At 43.0% G+C, this 22,026-nt stretch overlaps 2 protein-coding genes across 2 annotated transcripts in view; one reads left to right on the forward strand and one right to left on the reverse strand.

Moving 5' to 3' along the window:
• Nucleotides 1-4,162, reverse strand: part of sec24d (SEC24 homolog D, COPII coat complex component) — a 291,170-nt gene extending 287,008 nt beyond the window's left edge. The window contains exon 1 of the mRNA XM_069926602.1: nt 4,033-4,162. The gene's annotated coding sequence lies outside the window, so the exon portion shown is untranslated. The remainder of the gene's footprint in view (nt 1-4,032) is intronic.
• The window catches only part of LOC138758116 (synaptopodin-2-like), a 143,385-nt gene that overhangs the window by 21,601 nt on the left and 99,758 nt on the right, over nt 1-22,026 (forward strand). The window lies entirely within an intron of this gene.

Here is a 22,026-nt window from a genome sequence, read left to right on the forward strand (position 1 = left end):
AACGAGTTGTTTGCTGTGTTTGCTTCTGAAGTTCGGTTTAATTCAAGTCAATATGAAGCAGATTTATATCCACTCATGTAGCAAGGCTGCTACAACTACAGCTAGGTTATAGCTCTCAGTTCTAAGCCCTAAGGCTGAAGCTCAAACCCACAGGAGAAGAGAGAGACACACGCACCAGTAGCGTGTGTTCAACGCTGAGTTTATTCAGTGACAGCTCTGCCTTTTATAGTCAGCTCGGCCATGTCACCACGAGGATGAGCCTTAAGTGAGCAGGCTGCCAATTGGTTACCTCGGATGCCTGGGCCCCAATTGGGCTCCCTGCGATCCACTGGCAGTGATTGGCCTGTTTCACCACTCTGCCAGCGGCCTATGGAAACAAGCATTTCAGCTTGCCGCATTCGACAGTCATTTCCTGTGTCGGTCTGAAGCGTGGGTCATGGGCTGCTACCCTCTATTTAAAGTACTAAATTTCTGAATAGTAATACCAATCTCTTAATGGAGAATCTCCTCGATGGATATGACAGGTACCAGGTTTGCTTTCAAACGCCATAGCTCAACTTCATGATCTAGTTTGCACTGCTATTTTTAGGGCATTGCGATAAATGGTACATGAGCTGCTACAAAGCCTTCATTTTGATGATGCCTCAAAAGTAAAGCAGAAAAAAACTGCAGACTTGTTGAGCAATGACTGAGCCACTGGAAGAAATTAATGTGTTAGGCACCATCCATGGATAGAATTGGTTAGTCAATATTTCAGGCTGGGACCCATTATTGAGACTAAAGTAGGAAGGGGTAATATCAAATACATCAAGGGGGATAAATGAGAGGGGGAAAGCAGATGGTAGGTGATGGGGGATTGGACAGAGGGTGGGAGATACAGGTGGAGGGAGAGACCATTGGGAAGGGAGGGAAAGTTTGAGAGAAAAGAAAGAACTAAAAAAGGTAAAGAAGAGATGAGAGGCAAGGTTAGCCTCGCAGTTAGTGTGATGCTATTGCAGTGCCAGTGACTCGGGTTTGATGCTGGCACTGTCTGTAAGGAGTTTGCACGTTCTCCCTGTGACTGCACGGGTTTTCCTCAGGTGCTGCAGTTTCCTCCCAACCTCGTAACAGCATGGGGTTGTAGATTAATTTGTGTAATTGGGCAGCAAGGGTTTAAATGGCCAGACTCATCTTCTACAGTGTTGTAAATAAAATTTTAAATTTAAAAAAAAGATGGAAACTGTGGAACAAGATATAGGTGGGGGTTGCCTAAAATTAGAAAAATCAATGTTCAAGCCATTGGATCAGATTTAAGATTTATTGTCAGAGTATGTACTCGACATCACATACAATCCTGGAGCCTCCATGTTGATGCAATCACAAAGAAGGCTCGCCAGCGGCTATACTGTGCGAGGTGTCTGAGGAGATTCGGTATGTCACCGATGACTCTCTAAAACTTCTGCAGGTGCACCGTGGAGAGCATTCTAGCTGATTACATCTCTGCCTGGTATGGAGGCGCCAACTCTTAGGACAAGCATAAACTCCAGATAGTTGTTAACTCAGCCTGCGACATCACAGGCACCAGGCTTCACTCCATCGAGGATGTCATATGAGGCAGTGTCTTAAAAAAGCAGCTTCTATCCTCAAAGACCCCCACCACCCCTCTTCACTCTGCTACCATGCATAAAGACGAGCACTCAATGGCACAAGGACAGCTTCTTCTCCGCTGCCATCAGTCTTACTTCTCGTGCACTATTATTTTTATTTTTTATAGTAATGTTGTCAGATGGTTATAATATGAATGTTTGCACTAAGACGCTGCTGCAAACATTGAATTTCATGACTTGTTCATGATCATAAATTCTGATTCTGAAATTCTTTTTCCTGTGGCCACGGCAGAATTACCACTAATTGGCAGTACCAAAAAACCGTACACAGCATAAACATGTAAACAAATAAAGAAGTGCTAAGGGAAAGTGAAATGGTTAGCAACTGGGAGTTCTTGCTTGGACCTGGTGTTTGGCAGTCTGTGTTTGGTCTCACTTCAGAAGTATTCCATTGGCAATGAAGTAATTCTGCATGTTTTGAAATTACAAAAAGTGGTGTGCAAATGTAAGAGATTTTACTGTGATTCGTACTATATTAGTTATATTTTGTGCACAATATTTTATAATGAATGATTAAATAAATTGAATTATTATCAAAAATAAACTTTCTACAATTTAATTTTAAAACCATTCACTGGTATGTGCTCCATTATGTATGAAGCTCAAACGGTTTCTGCAAAGAAACAGCTTGATGCCAAATTTATCAACATCTGACATGAGAACAATTGTCAAATGTGAAATCTACATTTGAGATAAGGGAAAAGAGTTGATAATATACTGAATGCACGGTTGCCTGGAAAATAACGCTTAACTGCATTATCATGTTGTTCTCTCATCTTTTAAACTGAATAATCCCCATCTTTTTAAGAATCTCTTTAGTTCTTTATCAGTTGTAACCTCAAAGCAAAGAGTCTAATAAAAAGAAAGGAATAAAACAATTCCCGTGCAGTGAAGTCAAAACAATTAAATGAGAAATCTGTCCATTTAATGCTGGTGGAAAAGTTACTGAAACCATCTGACCTTCTTTATCAGTTTGCCCTCTTGCTGCAATGTTTTGCCTTCTGTTTAGTTTGCAGATTTCTGTCGATTCAGTATTAAGTAATACAGTTCACTCTGCTCCTCGAATTCTTTCCATGTGAACATCTACAGACATTTACTTCAGCAGCAGAAACTGATTCCCTTTTATGGAAGATGCTTGTGATTGTGTTTCTCCGTTGCTGGCTACAAACTATGAATGATTATCTTGTGACTCACATCAAGAAGGGCAAAACATTGGTTCAGGTCATTTACACAGTGTCATCTTTACACATTCTTACAAAGTGCCTTATAATCCCAAAGATCAGCAATTGAAAACCTTTCATATGACATAGTCAAGCAGCCTCCTTAGTGCTTTGGGTAAACTGAGTTCTTTTTTTTTCACACCATAAATCACATTAGCCATGATATACACTTTTTCTTTTTCACACATATACAGTGACTTTTTCTCCCCCCCACCTCCCTCCTCCCAAGCCACCCCCCACCCCACCCCCTCTCATCCATTTCAGGTATACAGTCTAGGTTGCATTAAACCCGTCAGACAATGTTGTCATTCAACAAAAATACACTGAGTTCTTGATGAAACAATGCATTTGAACTGTTTACTCCAGTTGCTCAGCATGCCACAGTGCACAATGGCCTGAACAATCAAAAGCATAATGGACATTTTTAATTCAAGACTTACAATTGAATTGTGGGATAAAAGCAATGGTGTAAAGTAAATGGTTCATTATCGGTATGTACTGAGAGTTCAGCATGTCTTGAGACTTTGGAGTAAGCTCTTCAATGTGCACCTCAGAGCCTGTAATGGTAACATTGAAACTCAAAGGTGTGCAGACACTATGAATGTAGTAAAAACAGAAATGCTGGAGGAACTCAGCAAGTCTCAGAAGATAAAGATATATAGAAATCTACAGTACAATACAGGCCCTTTGGTCCACAATGTTGTGCCAAAATATAACCTACTCTAACAACTGCCCTCAATTTTCTCAGTACCTATCTTATTGTCTTTTAAAAGATGCTACTTTACCAGCCTCCATCACTGCTGCTGGCAGCACATTCAATGCATCTACCACTCTCTGTGTGAAAAATGTACCTCTTACATCCTCTCTGTACTTATTCACAAGCACCTTAAAACTATACACCTTCATATTAGCCATTTTAGCCCTGGGAAAAGGCCTCTAGCTGTCCACACAATCAATGCCTCTCATCGTCACTATTGGTTTTGCATTCGCTCTTCAGTGTTTTAAGTTGGACTCAGCTCTGGTTGGTTACACTCTTACAGCAGAGCCTCTCTATATGTGTGTTCATAATCTGGTCTGACATTTCCAAGGTGGTGAGATATAAAACGAGGCATGATGCACTTTGTCAGGTGCACACAGCAAACCTAATGATGTGACCATGTACTTACCCAGACGTTTCCACAGTCACGTTGCCTTCTTTGCTCAGTATGGGCACTCTCCAGCTGGATGGCATTAACATCGACTTTTCCATTTTCTGCTAACCTGCTCTCCCTTTCCCTTCCCTTCCCTTCCCCCTGTCAGCTCTCCATCCCTTCCCTCTCTATTCACCAAGCCATCCCTCCACCTGCTGCTTGCTCCTGTCCCCTCCCTCTCTTCACCTGTCACATCCTGCCTTTGTGACCACACCTCCCCTTACCCTTTAATTCAGACACCTGCTGACATTTATCCATACCTTGATGAAGGGCTCAAGCCCGAAATGTCAGCTATTGATTTATTTATTTAATTTAGACATACAGCACGGTAACATGTTATTTTGGCCCACGAGCCTGTGATACTCAATTTAAACCCTATTAACCTAGACCCCCAGTACATTTTGAATGGTGGGAGGAAACCAGAGCCCCCTGGGAAATCCCATGCAAACATGGGGAGAATGTACAAACACCTTACAGATAGTGTGGGATTCAACGATCGCTGGCGCTGTGAAGCCATTGCACTAACCACTATGTAAACCGTGCTGCCCTATTTTTTTAATAAGTATATGTATATAGCTAGCTGCTACAAGCTATGGCTCTGCAAAGCTAATAGCACAGGAGAAGTTATAGCTGTATGCAAGTTAGCTCAGAAAGAACATGCTGTTCCCAGAAAGAACGACATGAACCCAATTAAGTGTAGTTAACACTGAGCTTTATTGGACTCACAGCCCTGCTTTTATTCCTAAGATGAGGGGCATGGTCAAAACCCTCTCAGCACTGATTGGTATGTTTGTGATCCGCTTTCCCTGATAGGCCAGTTAAGCTCTTTTGCTTGTGGTGGCCAATTGGAGGGAAGCCCTGCGGGCCTCATTCAGCCTGCTGGATCTTCGTGTTCATCCTTCATTTTGTGAGGCCCCGTGGGAGAGCTACGAAGGGCCACCACAACATATATATTGTTGCGGATCCAGAGGACCCAAAACCCAGCAGCAATAGAAATTCACCAAGACAAATGATTACTTAAACAAAAGTTGCTTTTAATTTTCTTTAAACATAAAAACATGATCAAACTTTAACCTATTACTATTAACCTAACTTAACCCCCTTCTAATTCTAAGCACACATGTATGTAATGTGTGTATAAGTTCAGAAAAGTTCTTTGATTCGCAGTCGAATCTCACTTCTCACTCCTCCAAGTTCACCGATATCAGGGAATTCTTATACTGTGCACAGAATTTAACATTTATGAATTTTCACCAGGCTCTAGTGAAAAGGTAAATGGTTACTGCTCAGGAAGATTCCAGTTGGTTTCAGAGAGAGTTTAAGAAATAATCACCATTTAGATGGCAAACACAAGCAATCTGATACCTAGGTATACAACTAGATAATAATCTAGGCCATCTATACAAACTAAATTATCAACCATTAATGAAGAAATTACAAGACGACTTAGAACATTGGAAAGATTTACCATTAACACTGATAGGAAGGGTAAATTGCATTAAAATGAATATCTTCCCAAGGATACAATACCTATTCCAATTGTTACCAATTCACCTAACAGAGAAATTCTTCAAGGAGCTAAAGAAAATAATAAGGAAATTCTTATGGAAAGGGGGGAAACCGAGGATAGCACTAGATAAATTAAAAGAATGGTACAAACAAGGAGGCTTACAACTTCCAAACTTTAAGAATTATTATAGAGCAGCACAATTAAGATACCTATCAGAATTTTATCAAACAAGGGAAAAACCAGATTGGACCAGATTAGAGCTAGATAAAATAGGGGAGAAGGTACTAGATAAGTGGGATGAAAAGCTGGTGCAACATAGGAATTCATCAGTACTGGACCACCTGCTCAACATTTGGAAGAAGATTCACATAGAAAGGAATAAAACAAATGATCAACTACCAAAATTAATATTGATGCAAAATCAACTAATCCCTTTCACAATAGATAGCCTTTCCTTCAGAGATTGGGAGAGAAAAGGGATCAAAACAATAGATCCCTTGGGAAATAAATTATTATCTTTTGAACAAATGAAGGACAAATATGGTATAACTCACGATACAATGTTTGCATACCACCAACTGAAAACCTTCTTAAAGGACAAATTGGGAAGCAGGCTGAGGTTACCAAAAGGAAGCAATTTTGAATATGTGATTACAGACACAATGATAATTAAAAGATTTATAACAAACGTACATCAAACTGCAAGAGAAAGAGAACGAGGAAACAAGCTGTAAACCCAAACAAAAATGGGAACAAGATCTAAACATAAAGATAAAGAATGAAAAATGGGAAAAGCTATGCTCCGGAACTATGAGAAATACAATAAACACGAGGTTACGCATGATACAATATAATTGGTTACACAGGCTATGCACGACACCCCAAAAGTTAAATAAATGGGACCCAACAGTATCAGTCAGATGTTTTTACTGTAAGAAGGAAACAGGAACAACAGTACATGCAATTTGGGCATGTGAGAAAGTGGAAAGGTTTTGGGAAGATCTTAACCAGGTATTAAATAAAATCACAAAAAGCAACATACCAAAAAATCCAGAGATCTTTCTTCTAAGTAATATAAGAAGTAAAGAACTTGGACTTGATTTGGATGGAGCACAAAAAAGATTTATTATGATAGCCTTAGCTGTAGCAATACAGCAATGGTACATAGAAATGAATAAATGTATTCCATTGGAAAAAAATAACATATAATTTAAGAAATTACATCACAGTATTCAAACAAATTTGGGAACCATACATGGAACACAACAGAGAAGTCCTACCACAGACCTCCACCACCTAAAATGACAGAAGGAGAAGAAGACGAAATGAACTGACCCAGTATGTAAAAGTAGAAGACACTAATTTCTTGTTTATTTTCATTGTTTAATGGGTTTAATGTATCATATATGTTGAACGTTGAGTGGGTGGGGGGGGGGGGTGAAGGAGGGAGGGAAGGGAGGGGAGAAAAGGGGAGAAAATGACACTATGTATATTCAAGAGGGAAATGTTTGTGTGCATTTTGGTCAGTATGGTTCATAGTGTGAAAAATAAAAAAAATTTAAAAAAGAGATTTGTTGCTTATTGGACACACACAAACTGATCTCCCACGATCAGTACTTCAGTGTCTTGCCGAAGAAACTTGCCCCATCATGGGTTTTCCAAATGATAACCTCTTCTCCCAGGTCACCACAGTTCCTCTTGTTTCCCTTATTTCAGAAGAAACACTCTAACCAGCCATTTCCTCTTGTAAGGACTACAAGAGTTTTTCAACAGGCTGAACTCAGAACTCACAACCCATCTTCAAAAATGGGGCTTTTCAACAAGTTTCCAAAAGCCACTGCCAAAGTCAGTTCTCTCTTTCTTTCTCTTTTAGAGAAAACCTGTTTGGTCTTTTCCCTCTCTCTCTCTCTCTCTCTCTCTCTCTCTCTCTCTCTCTCTCTCTCTCTCTCACTGTTTGCAAAACCACATGACCCCTCTTAAAACAGCAAGCAGTAACCAGACAGATTCTGGCACCAGAATCAGTTTCTATCTTGCCATCTGTTGCTTTAAAGACAAAAGTCCATTTACTCCACAGCATGTTCAATTAACATCTACTTGTGAAGTCTCCAAAGGCATTCTTCAAAGTTTCTGTAAAGCTACTGTGGACATGATGTTTCTCTTTTAGCAAAACTCTTGTATTTTAAATGAGATGCCTTTTGTGAAGTGTTACTGTCTTTTGTGAAGTGACCTACAGACAAAACCCCCCACATTCTATCTCTTTTAAAGACATATTTAAATATAATATGCAAATATAATATAAACCATCACTATATATATATATATATATATTTATAAATAATATAAGGTGATGTCTCTTTATCTTTGCTATGTAACTTACACTGTTTGACCTGCTGAGTTTCTCCAAAATTGTGTATTTGCTTTAATCCAATGGTCCTATGGGGGTGAAATTAAGCCATTCAACTGGCCATTTCCTTCCCAGAATTCTGGGATAATATTATCCCATAACTAACATCGTCTTGAGGAATAATTCAGACCCAAGACATCGACCATTCTTTCTCTCCCTCTGATGCTGCTTTACCCACTGAGTTTCGCCAGTAGGTTGCAGCTTGTCCCAATTCCAGCATCTGCAGTATCTCATCCATCTCATCATACTGATTGTTTTTTTACACCTTCAGCACTGTAACAGGCCATTTCAAGCCACGAGTCCGTGCCACCCAATTTACACCTAATTAACCTACACCCCCGGTACATTTTGAACAGTGGGAGGAACCTGGAGATCCGGGGTGGAAATCCACGCAGAAGAACATACAAACTCCTTACAAGACAGCATGGAATTTGAACCCTGGATTGCTGGCACAGTGAAAGCATTGCGCTAACCACTACGCCAACTGTGTTGCCCTGATCTGTTGATCTGTTACCATTGTATTGATGTTAGTGGGAGCTTTTTGTATGCAGGCTGGCACCTGGAGGCCAAAGGTGGATCTTTTCTCAATACAGCCAACAAAGATTGCAAACCATTTGAACATTTGAATTCCTATGTATATTGGAAATGTAAACTTTCAGACGAATTAATTTTGTCATACTTATTTTTTTAAATATCTAATTTTGTAAAATGTAGAAATACAGCATGGTAACAGGACATTTTGGCTCACTAGCCATACCGCCTAATTTACACCCAATTAACCTACAACCCCCGTTACATTTTGAAAGGTGGGAGGAAACTGGAGCGTCCGGGAAAAATCCACACAGACATGGGGAGAATGTACAAACTCCGTATAGACAACACGGGATTCGAACCTGGCCCCGATTGCTGACGCTGTAATGGTGTTGCGCAACCACTACGCCAACCGTGCTGTCCTCACTTACCACAAAATATTGGATGGACACAGTATCTCAGGATAAATTGCCAACTTGATTACAGAGTCAAAACTGAAATTTGAAAAGATGTCGGCCAACTTAAAGTCAGGTTCACATTAGGGTAATTTAAGTATTAATTCAAACAGCTTAAATTTCAGTTTTGACTCAGTAGCAATGTTAATTACTGCTCTGTCAAACCTTCAAATTACTGAAATGAACTGGTTCTCCATTACACTCCACTGATTCTGACTCAAGAAAAGGGTAACATTTCCAAGTGACTGCATCAGTGTCTCTGGGAATAGGATGATGCAGAGGAACCAGAACACTGATAATTAAATTAGGAATGCATTGCACTCATTTCCACTTGCCCTGACTGCTGTGAGCTGATACCGTATATCTGCATGGAATCATCAGCACTTCGTAAAAGTTGACCCCCAATTTTGGCCCCGACAGCCCACTCATCTGAACTCCTGAAGCCCCATCAGCAGACCTTTGCCCTAGCTGCCCACCCACTGGAGCTCGTGATGCTTCGACCGCTGATCCTCATCCCAGCTACCCACCCACCAGAGCTCCTGATGCTCCGCCATCTGCCCACTGGAGCTCCCAATGCCCACACAGTGAACCCTTGCCCTGGCCACCCGCCCACCTGTGGTGAATGTCTGCCAAGCTGCCTGTCTCCCCTTTGGCGAGCCTTGTACTAACATTGGCTGTGCATTATCTCTACTGTTAAGGACACTCTCCTTGGATATAACTGTATATGCATCTATTGTCTTTCATTATTGTACCATGAGTTTCTGCTAATAAAAGCCATGATTATTGTTTGACCATATCGTCTTTGTCTACTTCATCAACTGGCACTTCATCACCTTAGCTCCTGACAGCCCAACTGCCCGCCCATCCGACATCCTGGCTACCCACCCATCGGAGCACCTGATGCCCCGGCTGCCTGCTCATCAGAGCTCCTGATGCCTCGGACGCCCATCCATCCGAGTTCCTGATCACAGATCCTCGCCCTGGCCATCCGCCCATCCGAACTTCTGACTCCCTGGCTGCCCACCTATCTGTGCTCCCGACCATGGATTCTCGCCCTGGCTGCCCACTCATCTGAACACCTGATGTCCTGACCGTCCACCCATCTGAGCTCCTGAGGCCCTGATCTCCTGCCTATCCATACTCTTGACACCACGATCACTCACCCATTCTGAGCTTCCAAACCCCAACTGCAGACTTACCACTCAGTCCTGTCCAATCAAGCTCCTGATACTTTGAACAACACAGGTACTTAAGAGGTCAAAAGTTTGACTCATAAAAGTTGATCCCCCCTCCTTTTTTTGCCTGAAAAAGTGGTCCAAAATTTTCAACGATTACACGAGTAAATACGGTATTTTTTATGCCATTGCCTCTTTTATGCATCAGGTTTTATGTACATAGATTTCATTGACCCATTCACTTTCATTTTAATTTGATTTCGATGCTCATTTTGAATGGAAGGTCTGTGCACATTGGAGCCATTAATGAGGATTATGCTCTTTCTGTTTTATGTGTATTACATTGCTCTTTTATGCCCTTTGATGTTTTCCCAGCCACTGCTTTTAAAATGTACTTTGGAAACAAAATTTAGGGCATCAATCTCTGCTTTGCAATCATTTAAAGATTAAAATATTTGATTGCATATATGACACTTTTAATTTGAATTATTCTCAATAATTTCCCAGCCTCATCTTATCTTGCTTTCATTCCCTTCTTGCCAATACTACCACATAACTTGGTCAGTCATTTTTCCTGAAGATCCGCTTACCTCACGGATGCTGCAAAGCCAAGTGAATCATTAATGCCCATGTGCTGGAGTCCCTGATTCCTATGATGTCCACGAGACCTCCACCTCCGACTTTGATCTTGACCACCCCGTTCTGGTATCCTCGAACTTCTCCAGGCTGATTCCCTTGGATGCCTTTGATGCTGGTACCCACCACCCCTTCCTCAATTTTCATTTTTGGCCCTTATCCATGACTCATCTCTGTGCACTAGGCACAGTTTGATTCAATTTGAAGTGGTGCAGAGAGAGTACATTTTACTAAAGTTAAGCTCACTCAAATCTACCCAGATATCAACTCATTATGTGATAAATGTAAAAGATTTGAAGCATCTTTGATACATATGTTTTGGTTTTTCCCCAATTTAGCAGAATATTGGACAGCTATTTTCAGAATTTTTTTGGCCATTTTTGGGATTGATCTAGAACTATGTCTATTGTTTGCAATGCTTGGCTTCTCCAGTGACGTAAATGCATATTTAATGTCTAACCAAAAACAGGTCTTAGCATTTTCTACATCACTGGTTAGAAGAGGAATATTGCTTAAATGGTAAGAGATCTTTCCGCCCACCCATTGACAATGATTCCTGGATATTATGTCTTTTCTTAGTTTGGAATAAAAAAATCAGACATACTGTTAGGAAGATTCTTTCAATAAGACTTGGGGTCCATTTATAGCTTACTTTCATAGTTGGAATGATCAAGGCACGGGGATGCAGTAAATGGGCATGTTTCATCGGAACTCTGGAGGCCGTTGCTCCATTTCAAGTCTAGTTGATTTCAATTTCAGCCAATTTCAGTGGGATGGGGTTAGATCTTTATAATCACCCTTTTTTCTTTTTCCTTGCCTTTTTAAAAACTATTCATTATATGTTTAGATTGGAATATGAGTCCATGTATTATTATTTCTATATGACATGATGCTAATCCAAATGTATATTTTATTTACATGGAGTTATAATGTATGATAAAGCTCAATATAAATAATTTTAAAAGAAAGACATACAGCACAGTAACAGGCCGTTTCGGCCAACGAGCCCATGCCGCTCAATTACACCCAACTGACCTCCACCCTGGTAAGCTTTGAAGTTTGGGAGGAAACTGGAGCCCCCCCAGGGAAAACCCATGCAGACAAGGGGAGAACATACAAACTCCTTACAGACAGCGCAGGATTCGAACCCCAGTCCTGATCACTGGCTCCGTAATGACGTTGCACTAACCGCTACACAAACTGTGCCACCCCTTAAAATTGCACTATTTTGTGTGTTGAATATATCAAGTAAACTAGATATTCTTCTCCTTGGAGACCATTAAAATGACTCCAGTGAAATAAAATGTGAATCTTTCACTTCAATACTCCCACCATAGAGTCAAGCATCTGGATGTTGGCCAATTGCCCCACCATGCCCGTGTTACAGCGGGAACTCTCTCATATTAATCACATCTCCCTGCCCCTGGCCAACACCCTCCAGGATTAAATTCCACCTGCCATTTCACTGCCCATTTCACCATCACATCGATATCACCCTGTAGCCCTCCACGCAGTCAACAACTTCACAAACCTCAGTGTCATTATTCAAGCATTTGCCACTTACACCCTCACCAAATCATTCACGTGTATAACATACAGCATTGAATTGAATTTAATTGTTTATTTGTCACAAGTTCTGAGATGAGGAGGTTTGTTTTGCGTTCTATCCCGGCAAGTCAATTGATAGAGCAAGTAGTGCAATAATAGCAAATATGACTGTGTGGCTTGGTACGACATCAATACCATCTACAATTTTGCTGACGAGACCACAGTAGAGGGTAGTATAAGCAAAGGAGGGAGATTGAAGACTTGGGTGAATGGTGCACCAAAAACAATCAATGTTATCAAATTCAACGAGTTGATTGCTGACTTCAGGAAGGGAAAGCCAAAGGTGTATGATCCAGCGATCAGAGGCTGAGAGGGTGAACAAATTTAAGTTCTTGGGAGTCACTATCACAGTGTACCTTTCCTGGACCCAACACACTAATGGCATCATGAAGAAAGCACGTCAGCACCTCTACTTCATCAAGAGTTTGCAGAAGGTTAATGAAGAGGTTTGGAATGACTTTGGAAATGTTGATAAATTTCTAGACGTGGTGGAAAGTGTACTGACCAGCTCCATCATGGTATGGTATGGGAAAACAAATATCCTGTCCTCAGGTATGACAACTTTGTTTGGAAATTGCCCTGCCCAAGATGGCAAGAAACTGCAGAGAGTTGCAAACTCTGTCAGGACATCACACAAACCAACCTTCCCTCCAACCATTCTGTTTATACCTTCTGCTGTCTTGACAAAGCTGCCAACATTTTATGGGACACCGGTCACATTCTCTTCTCCATCAAGCAGAAGGCACATGTATTTGAGAACCCAAGTCTCTGGAATCAAGGGGAGTTTCTTTCCCGCTGCTATCAGATTCATAAGTGGATCTTTCACTGGTAAACGGTGATTCCTTTGCACTGTTTTTTCCCTGACCTCACTAATGGGGGAAGCAAAATGAGGAATAGCAAACAGATGCAGAGGTACATCTTTCTGCTAAAAGTTTTCTCATTAGGTTACTGGCCAAGGTTCCTGATTCAAAAGTTTGTGGAATATTCCACATTGAAGAAATTATACCTATTTCCAGTATTACAGGCAACAATGCACAAAGTACTGCCACATTGATAGTATTTGAATGCCAACCCTATTTGTTCATCTCTAGGTCTGTAAGGTTCTATGTACAGGACTGCACAAAAAAACCTGAAATGTAAGTAAAATGAGCGACATTCTCAAAATTTGCCTTTTATTTGCCGACTTGCTTGTAATTTTGGATGGAGCCTTACAACATAATGATGAAGAGATTAAAAAAAAATCAGCATGGTTAATAGAGGGTGGCATGGTTACAGAGTGGATGGCACAGTTGGTGTTTAGGGTGGCACGGTGAGTGTAGAGGGTGGTACAGTTAACGTAGAGGACAGCATAGTTACGTAGCGGGTGGCGCGGTTAGTATAGAGGATGCACAGTTAATGTATAGGGCAACACCATGAGTGTAAAGAGTGGCACAATTAATGTAGAGGGCAGCACGGTTACAGAGCATGTGGCACAATGAGTGTAGAAGGGGCACGGTTAGTGTAAGGGGCATGGTTTGTGTAGGGGAGTGGCTAGTGTAGAGGGGGTGTGGTTAGTGTAGAGGGGACACGTTTAGTGTAGAGGGGTCATGGTTAGTGTAGAGGGGTCATGGTTAGTGCAGAGGGGGCACGGTTAGTGTAGAGGGGGGCACAGTTAGTGCAGAGGGGGCACAGTTAGTGTAGTGGGGGCACGTTTAGTGTAGAGGGGACACATTTAGTGTAGAGTGGACACGGTTACTGTAGAAAGGTCACGGTCAGAGTAGAGGGGTCACAGTGTAGAGGAGACACAGTTAGTGTAGAGGTGGCATGGTTAGTGTAGAGGTGGCACGGTTAGTGTAGAGGGGGCACAGTTAGTGTAGAGGGGACACAGTTATTGTAGCAGGGACACAGTTAGTGTAGAGTGGACACGGTTACTGTAGAAAGGTCACGGTCAGAGTAGAGGGGTCACAGTGTAGAGGAGACACAGTTAGTGTAGAGGTGACATGGTTAGTGTAGAGGGGGCACAGTTAGTGTAGTGAGTACAGTTTGTGTAGGGGGAGCGGATAGTGTAGAGGGGGCATGGTTAGTGTAGGGGGCATGGTTTGTGTAGAGGGGACATCGTTAGTGTAGAGGGGGCACAGTTAATGTAGAGAGGGCACGTTTAGTGTAGAGGGGACATGTTTAGTGTAGAGGGGTCACAGTTAGTGTAGAGAGGGCACAGTTAGTGTAGAGGGGACACAGTTAGTGTAGAGGTGGCACGGTTAGTGTAGAGGGGGCACAGTTAGTGCAGTGAGTACGGTTTGTGAAGGGGGAGCGGATAGTGTAGAGGGGCATGGTTAGTGTAGGGGGCATGGTTTGTGTAGAGGGGGCATCATTAGTGTAGAGGGGGCACAGTTAATGTAGAGAGGGCATGATTAGTGTAGAGGGGGGCACTGTTAATGTAGAGGGGGCATATTTAGTGTAAAGGGGACACGTTTAGTGTAGAGGGGTCACGGTTAGTGTAGAGGGGGCACAGTTACTATAGAGAGGTCACGGTTAGAGTAGAGGGGTCACAGTTAGTATAGAGGTGGCACGGTTAGTGTAGAGGGGGCACAGTTAGTGTAGGGAGTACGGTTTGTGTAGGGGGAGCGGATAGTGTAGAGGGGGCATGGTTAGTGTAGGGGGTATTGTTTGTTTAGAGGGGGCATCATTAGTGTAGAGGGGTCATGGTTAGTGTAGAGGGGGCACAGTTAGTGTAGAGGGGGCACAGTTAGTGTAGCGGGGACATGGTTAGTGTAGAGTGGACACGGTTACTGTAGAGAGGTCATGGTTAGAGTAGGGGGTCACAGTTAGTGTAGAGGGGACACAGTTAGTGTAGAGGTGGCACAGTTAGTGTAGTGGAGGCACAATTAGTGTAGGTGGGGACACAGTTAGTGTAGAGGGGGCACGATTAGTGTACAAGGGACACAATTAGTTTAGAGAGGGGGACATGGTTAGTGTAGAAGTGACATGGTTAGTGTAGAGTGGGCACAGTTAGTGTAGGTGGGGAAACAGTTAGTGTAGAGGGGGCACAGCTAGCGTAGGTGGGGACACAGTTAGTGTAGAGAGGGCACAGTTAGTGTAGAGGGGGCATGGTTAGTGTGGAGTTGTCATGATTAGTGTAGAGGGGACATGGTTAGTGGAAAGGGGGCATGGTTATTGTAGAGAGTTCACGGTTAGGTAGAGGGTTCACGGTTAGTGTAGAGGAGGCACAATTTGTGTAGAGGGGACACGGTTAGTTTAGAGGTGAACATGGTTAGTGTAGAAGGGACACGGTTAGTGTAGAGGGGGCACAGTTAGTGTAGATTTTTCCCCTTTGCTTTTTAGTAAACATGAATGCTACCACTCGCTGATCTGTGAGGAGGGTGAACCGTTTCCCAGCAAGTTAGTGCCTCCAGTGGTGTACAGTCTCTATGATGGTTTGGGCCTCCTTCTTGAAAGAGGAGTGGCAAATTTCAGGGCCTTGGAGGGTTTGTGAGAAGAAAGCAACTGGTCTGCCTGCTTGATTGAGTGCGGCAGCAAGGGAAAAATCAGACGCATCGCTCCCCACTTGGAACGGTGTGGGCTCATGAATGGCGTGCATGGTTGCCTTAGCAATGCCATCTTTGATGCTGTTGAAGGCTGCTTGGGCTTCTGCTGACAGGGAAATGCAGGCGTTTTGACCAATAGGTTAATCTTGTCTACATAGTTAGGGACCCATTGAACGTAGTAAGAGAAAAATCCAAGGCATCTCTTCACAGGTTTGAAGGTAAGTGGGAGGGGTAGCTCCATCAGTGGAAGCATGTGGTCCAGGTCGGGGCCAATGACGCCAAGAATGGCTAGTTGTGCTGTCCAGAACGCACACATCCTCATTATAAGTGAGGTTCCTGCATTTTGCTGCCCGGAGGAACTTGCAGAGGTTCGCATCATGATCCTGCAGGTTGTGGCTGAAGATAGTGATATTATCTAGATATAGGAAAGTAGCTTGTAGATCGTAGCAGTCCACCATGCTGTCCTTCTCCCGCTGAAAAACAGAGGCTCCATTTGTGATGGTGACAGGGACCTGGAGGAAGAGGTAAAGGTAACCATCCTCCTCAAATGCCATATACTGGCAGTCCTCTGGGCAGATCAGGTGCTGGTGATACGCCGATTTCATGTCATTTGCGGAGAATACCATATTGAGCAATCTGGTTGACCATACCATCAATAATCACAAAGGCTGGAGTTGTGAAACGATCAGGTTTTTATGAACTAAAGACTGGAGCAACCATCAGCCTCATTAACTGATCGAAGCAAAGAGAAAGGGGAACATGCAAGGGGCTATGGTAGGATCGGTCTCTGGAGGCGTGTCCAGCCGGCAGCAGCCAGTCATAGCACAACAGTGGTTTACTCCAGTGGGGATCCTCTGGGTGCTCCGGTTTCCTCCCACCCTCCTAAACATATGGGGGTTGTAGATTAATTGGGTGTAATTGAGCAGCATGGGCTTATTGGTCAAAATGGTCTGTTACCATGCAGTATGTCTAAATCTTCAAAAAAATACATTAAATTAATGAATGAATGAAGAGTTTATTGTCATTATACATAAGTACATTGTGCAGATGATCTTATATACTTCAGCTTCCCAATTTCAGTCTGGCTTCCAAACAGGGCATGCCACTGAGATGAGGATGTGGTGTGAGTGGTTTATTTACTTATCAGGGATTATGCTGATTAGCAAAAGAATTAAATATTTATTCCCATGCTTTTCTTAACATTTGTTCATCAACAAGCATTTCCAATCAAAATTCAAGATTCCTTTATTGTCATGTAATAGTACAGAATGTGAAATATTACACTAATTGATTTCTTCCTGCTGTCAGGCAGAGTCACCATTAATGTTGCCCGGCACCCCTCACAGTAGGAGAGAAGGAGAACCAAAAAGAATCCCTTCAGAGTCACAGAGTGTCCATGGATTCATCTCCAGCTTTCCTGCAGCCTCTGCAGCCGCACAGACCCCTGTTCGATCTCAAAACCTGAGCTCCAGATCCAAACCTCTGTCATGGTCAGGAATGAATAACACAATGTAATGCAGACCCTGTAAGCCTGTGGAGGAGCCAATGCTAGGTCACAAAGTGTGTGGTGACAGATTAGCGCCACATTTTACCCCTCTCCCATAGTTAATGGAAATAAGAATCGACACAGATGTTGATCAGGTTTTTTTTAATCTCAGCACAAAAACAACCTCTAACCCTGTCAGACGGAATTAATGCAAAATTAACAACACCTCTCCAGCTATCGTGGCATCTTGCCTCCAGAATGAGATCATTGAAAATAATATTTGGCTTGTCTGCAATATCAACTTTAGTTTTAAATTTCAAAGGAAGAGACCAGCTGGGCCATCTTGAAGCATCCAAAATGAAATATTTGAGGTGTAGAGATTACTGAGAAAACTTGTGAATCGATCAATCACTCGACATAAAAGAAAAAATATATCCTCTGCAGTCCTGCATACCCACAAGACAGGAAGAATGAAGTTGCTGATTACACACAGCAATCAATCCCTTTTAGTTAGCCTACAATAGATTCAGACATGTTGGAGATCTTTGAGAACCAGAGATCAAAAATTACATTCAAATACCAGACACTTGCCACATTACCTTATGGATTACTCAAAAACTGAATCTGCGTTTTTTTTATTCAAATTTTGCATGGTTGCAAAACCTCTTTGTCACCCTTGTAAAGTTGGCAGTTCTGATCCTGGTAGCTTCACAATTGTCTAGGGCAGGGGTGTCAAACTCAAATTCACGGAGGGCCAAAGTTAAAAACTTGGACTAAGTCGAGGGCCGAACTAAATATTTATTGAAAATTTTCAACAACATCTGCATGTTTTCTCTTCTTTCAACATATGTAATGTTAAACTTTAGGATATAACTTTAGGAGGATAATGTTACAGGTCAGGAGTAGGTAGCTCAAGTTCACCCTTTGCTTGACCTGAGGGAAACCTATTTGGTCCCTGTGGAGATGTAGTCAGCATTCACAAGCTGTGTCCATTTTGGCCTGCATCAGGACTCAGCATTTCCTGCTCACTCCTCGGGCTCTAGGCCTCTATTCATCCTCGACCCACCATCCCTCTACCTGACCAGTCCTTTACCCAACCTCTACTCACCCCTCACTCCACTCGCTCTGCCTCTACCCACCCCATCCTATACACGCCCCTCTACTGCCTCTCCCCTCAACCTGTTCCTCCCTCTACCTGTCTCTCACCCTCTAATCACCCCTCCCCTACTTGCCCTGCCCCTCCCCTTTTACCTCTTCCCTATCCACCCCTCCTTCTACTCATCCCTCCCTCTAACTGCCCTCGCACCACCATAACTTCCCCTGCCCATTACTCCTCACCTACACCCTCTGCCCACCCCTGCTTACCCACCCACTCAGGCCCAGTGCGCTGCCGATCAGCCTTTGCGGACAGCCACCATCTCTCTCTTCACGTGCAGGGCCGAACCAGCCGTCCCTGGGGTCCGCGCGGGTGCAAGCGCTGAAGGCCATGGCGACCGGGAGAAGTGCGCTCGTGCTGTGGAAGGGCCATCCGGTGGCATTCGCCCGGGGCTCGCACTGCCCGGGGGCCATGCGCAGCCTGCCATGCCCGTCGCGCTGACAGGAAATCACAGGCGCTCGCCCATCCGCCGCACCGCTCGACAGGTGGGAGAAGTGACTGGTTGTGCGGGGAGCCTTCCAACTGGCTTGCCGGCTGATGACATCGACAGACTTCTCGTGTTACAATTTCTCGTGTTACAATGGGGAAGGATGTGCAATGAAGGGGGAGGATGGTGGGGGTGACATTACCAAAAAACAGCATCGGCTCTCGTTGCAGGGCGGGCCACCTCTAATACATTTTTGAAATGATCTTGCAGGCCAAATATAATTATATCTCAGGCCAAATTTGGCCCGCGGGCCAGAGTTTGACATGTGTGGTCTAGGGGAAGGAATTCCTGGATTTAATGGGAGCAATGATAACAGAACAATGGCTTATATCTGAGTCAGGGTGATGAGTGACTGGAAGGTGAACAGTGTATGTAGAGCTGCTGCCATAGGTCTGCTCATCTTGTCCAGATTAATGTTACAGGTAACAAGTTTGAAAGGAGCCATTATTAAATAAATGAGTAACTGCAGGAGTTTGAGGAGGTTTGGTATGACATTGGAAACCCTGGCAAATTTCTGCAGACATGTGGTGGAAAGGGTGCTAGCCGGCTCCATCACAGTCTGATATGGGGACACCAATATCACTAAGTGTAAAGCCCTCCAAAAGGTAGTGGACACAAGCCAGGGCATCACAGGCAAAACCCTTCCCACTATTGTGTACATCTACAGGGAACGCTGCCATCGGAGAGCAGCAGCAATCATCAAGGATCCACATCATTCATCACACGCTCTGTTCTCGCTGCTGCCATCGGGAAAGAGGTGTAGGTCTTTATTTGTTTGCATGAATATGTATCTTCTTGAGTACAAATTTTTGCACTACCAATAAGTGATAAATCTGCCTTGCCCACAGGAAAAAAGAACCTCAAGATTATAAGAATAAAAGAAATAGGAGCAGGAGTAGGCCATTTGGCCCATCAAGCCTGCTCTTCCATTCAATGAGATCATGGCTGATCTAATGATAGGCTCATCTCCACCTACTTGCCTTTCATCATATTCCTAAATTCCCCTACAATGTAAAAATCTATCCAATATTGTCTTAAATATATTTATTGAGCTCATCTCCACTGCTTCAATCACCACCCTCTGGGAAAAGCAGTTCAGATTTTAGATTCCAGATTTATTGTCAGAATACATACATGACATCATATACAAACCTGAAATTCTTTTTTCCTGCTGGCCAGACAGAATTACCACTAATAAAGTGCACACAGCGTAAACATGTACACAAATAAAAGAACTGTAAGCAGATTACAGATAACGAACGTAAACAAATTGTGCAATACAGAGAGAAGAAAACAAAATCAATAAATTGCACAAACAAGAGTCCTTAAATGAATCCCTGATTGAGTTTGTGGTTGAGGAGTCTGATGGTAGAGGGGTGGCAGCTGTTCCTAAACCTGGTGGGGCAAGTCTTGTGGTACCTATACCTCTTTCCTGATCGCAGCAATGAAAATAGAGCATGTGCTGTGTGGTGAGGGTCTTTGATGACTGCTGCTGCTCTCCCTGTAGATGTACTTAATAGTGGGGAAGGTTTTGCCTGTGATGTCTTGGGCTGTGTCCACTACCTTTTGGAGAGCTTTACACTCAAGGGTATTGGTGTTCCCATACCAGACTGTGATGTAGCACACTTTCCACCACACCTCTGTAGCATTTTTCCAAGGTTTTTGATGTCATACCAAATCTCTGCAAATTCTTGAGGAAGTAGACGAACTGACGTGCTTTCTTCATGATGCCATTGTTGCATTGGGTCCAAGAAAGATCCTCTGTGATAGTGACTCCCAAGAACTCAAATTTGCTCACCTTCTCCACCTCTGATCCCCAAACGATCACTGGATTGTTTACCTCTGACTTCCTTTGCTGAAGTCAAGTATCGACTCCTTAGTTTTGGTGTCATCGAGTCCAAGGTAGTCGGTTCACCATTCAGCCAAGTTTTCAATCTCCATCCTTAATGCTGACTCATCATCTTCCTTTATACAACCCACTACTGTGGAATTGTTGGCAAATTTGTAGATGGTGTTATTGTCGTACTGAGCTACACAGTTGTAGGTGTGAGTAGGGCAGGGGGCTAAGAACACAACCCTGTGTTGCTCTGGTACTGACGGAGATTGTGGAAGAGATGTTCTTATCAATCTTCATTGATTGTGGTCTGGAGGTTCAGGACATTCATGATCCAGTAACAGATGGGATGGTAGACCAGAGAATGGATAAACCTCATAGTAACAAATGTGAGGGTTTTAGCTGCATGTGAACTGAAGCTACTCTGAAGACAGTGGCAATGAAATGTACTTTGTACATTGGGATAGCTATTGAAGGTTTGTAATTCCCCTGGAGCACATTGCATCATTAGTCAACAGAGTTAATCCCCCACTCCAGCCATGAAATACCCTAATCAAAGTCAAAATTCTCTGTGATTCAGATGATTTAAAAAAAATTTAGGCACGCAGCATGGTAACAGACCCTTCCAGCCCATGTGTCCATGCCGCCAAATTACACCCAATTAACCTGCAACCAATTAACCTACATAAGTTTCAAACAGTGGGAGAAAACCCTTGCAGACATGGGGAGAACGTACAAACATCTTACTGACTGTGTGAGATTCTAACCCTGGTCCCAATCGCTGGTGCTGTAACACCATTGTGCTAACCGCTACACCAACGTGCTGCCCTCAATATACCTCCTCCTTCCTTCTAACCTCTCACCATAGACCATATATTTCCCTTCCATGTCTCTCTGACCAACAGTTGACACTCCACATCATATCTCTATCTTTATTTATGCAATCATTTACATCTGATAACACTTAAATGCGTTTGAATATTTCTCCACTGCATCTTCTATTGGTCTCTTATTGAAATAATTAGGATGCAATGAAGTTCTTCATCTCAGGAGGACCCTTGGGGGCTTGCACTTTTGTCTGCTTTAGGAACGCTGATCCATTTAATGTATAATTTATTCACTTCATCCCAGCTGGAGTAGGTGTGGATGGCTGGGCTGTTGATA

The sequence above is a fragment of the Narcine bancroftii genome, chromosome 3 (assembly GCF_036971445.1).
Source record: "Narcine bancroftii isolate sNarBan1 chromosome 3, sNarBan1.hap1, whole genome shotgun sequence".
Classification (NCBI taxonomy): Eukaryota; Metazoa; Chordata; class Chondrichthyes; order Torpediniformes; family Narcinidae; genus Narcine; species Narcine bancroftii.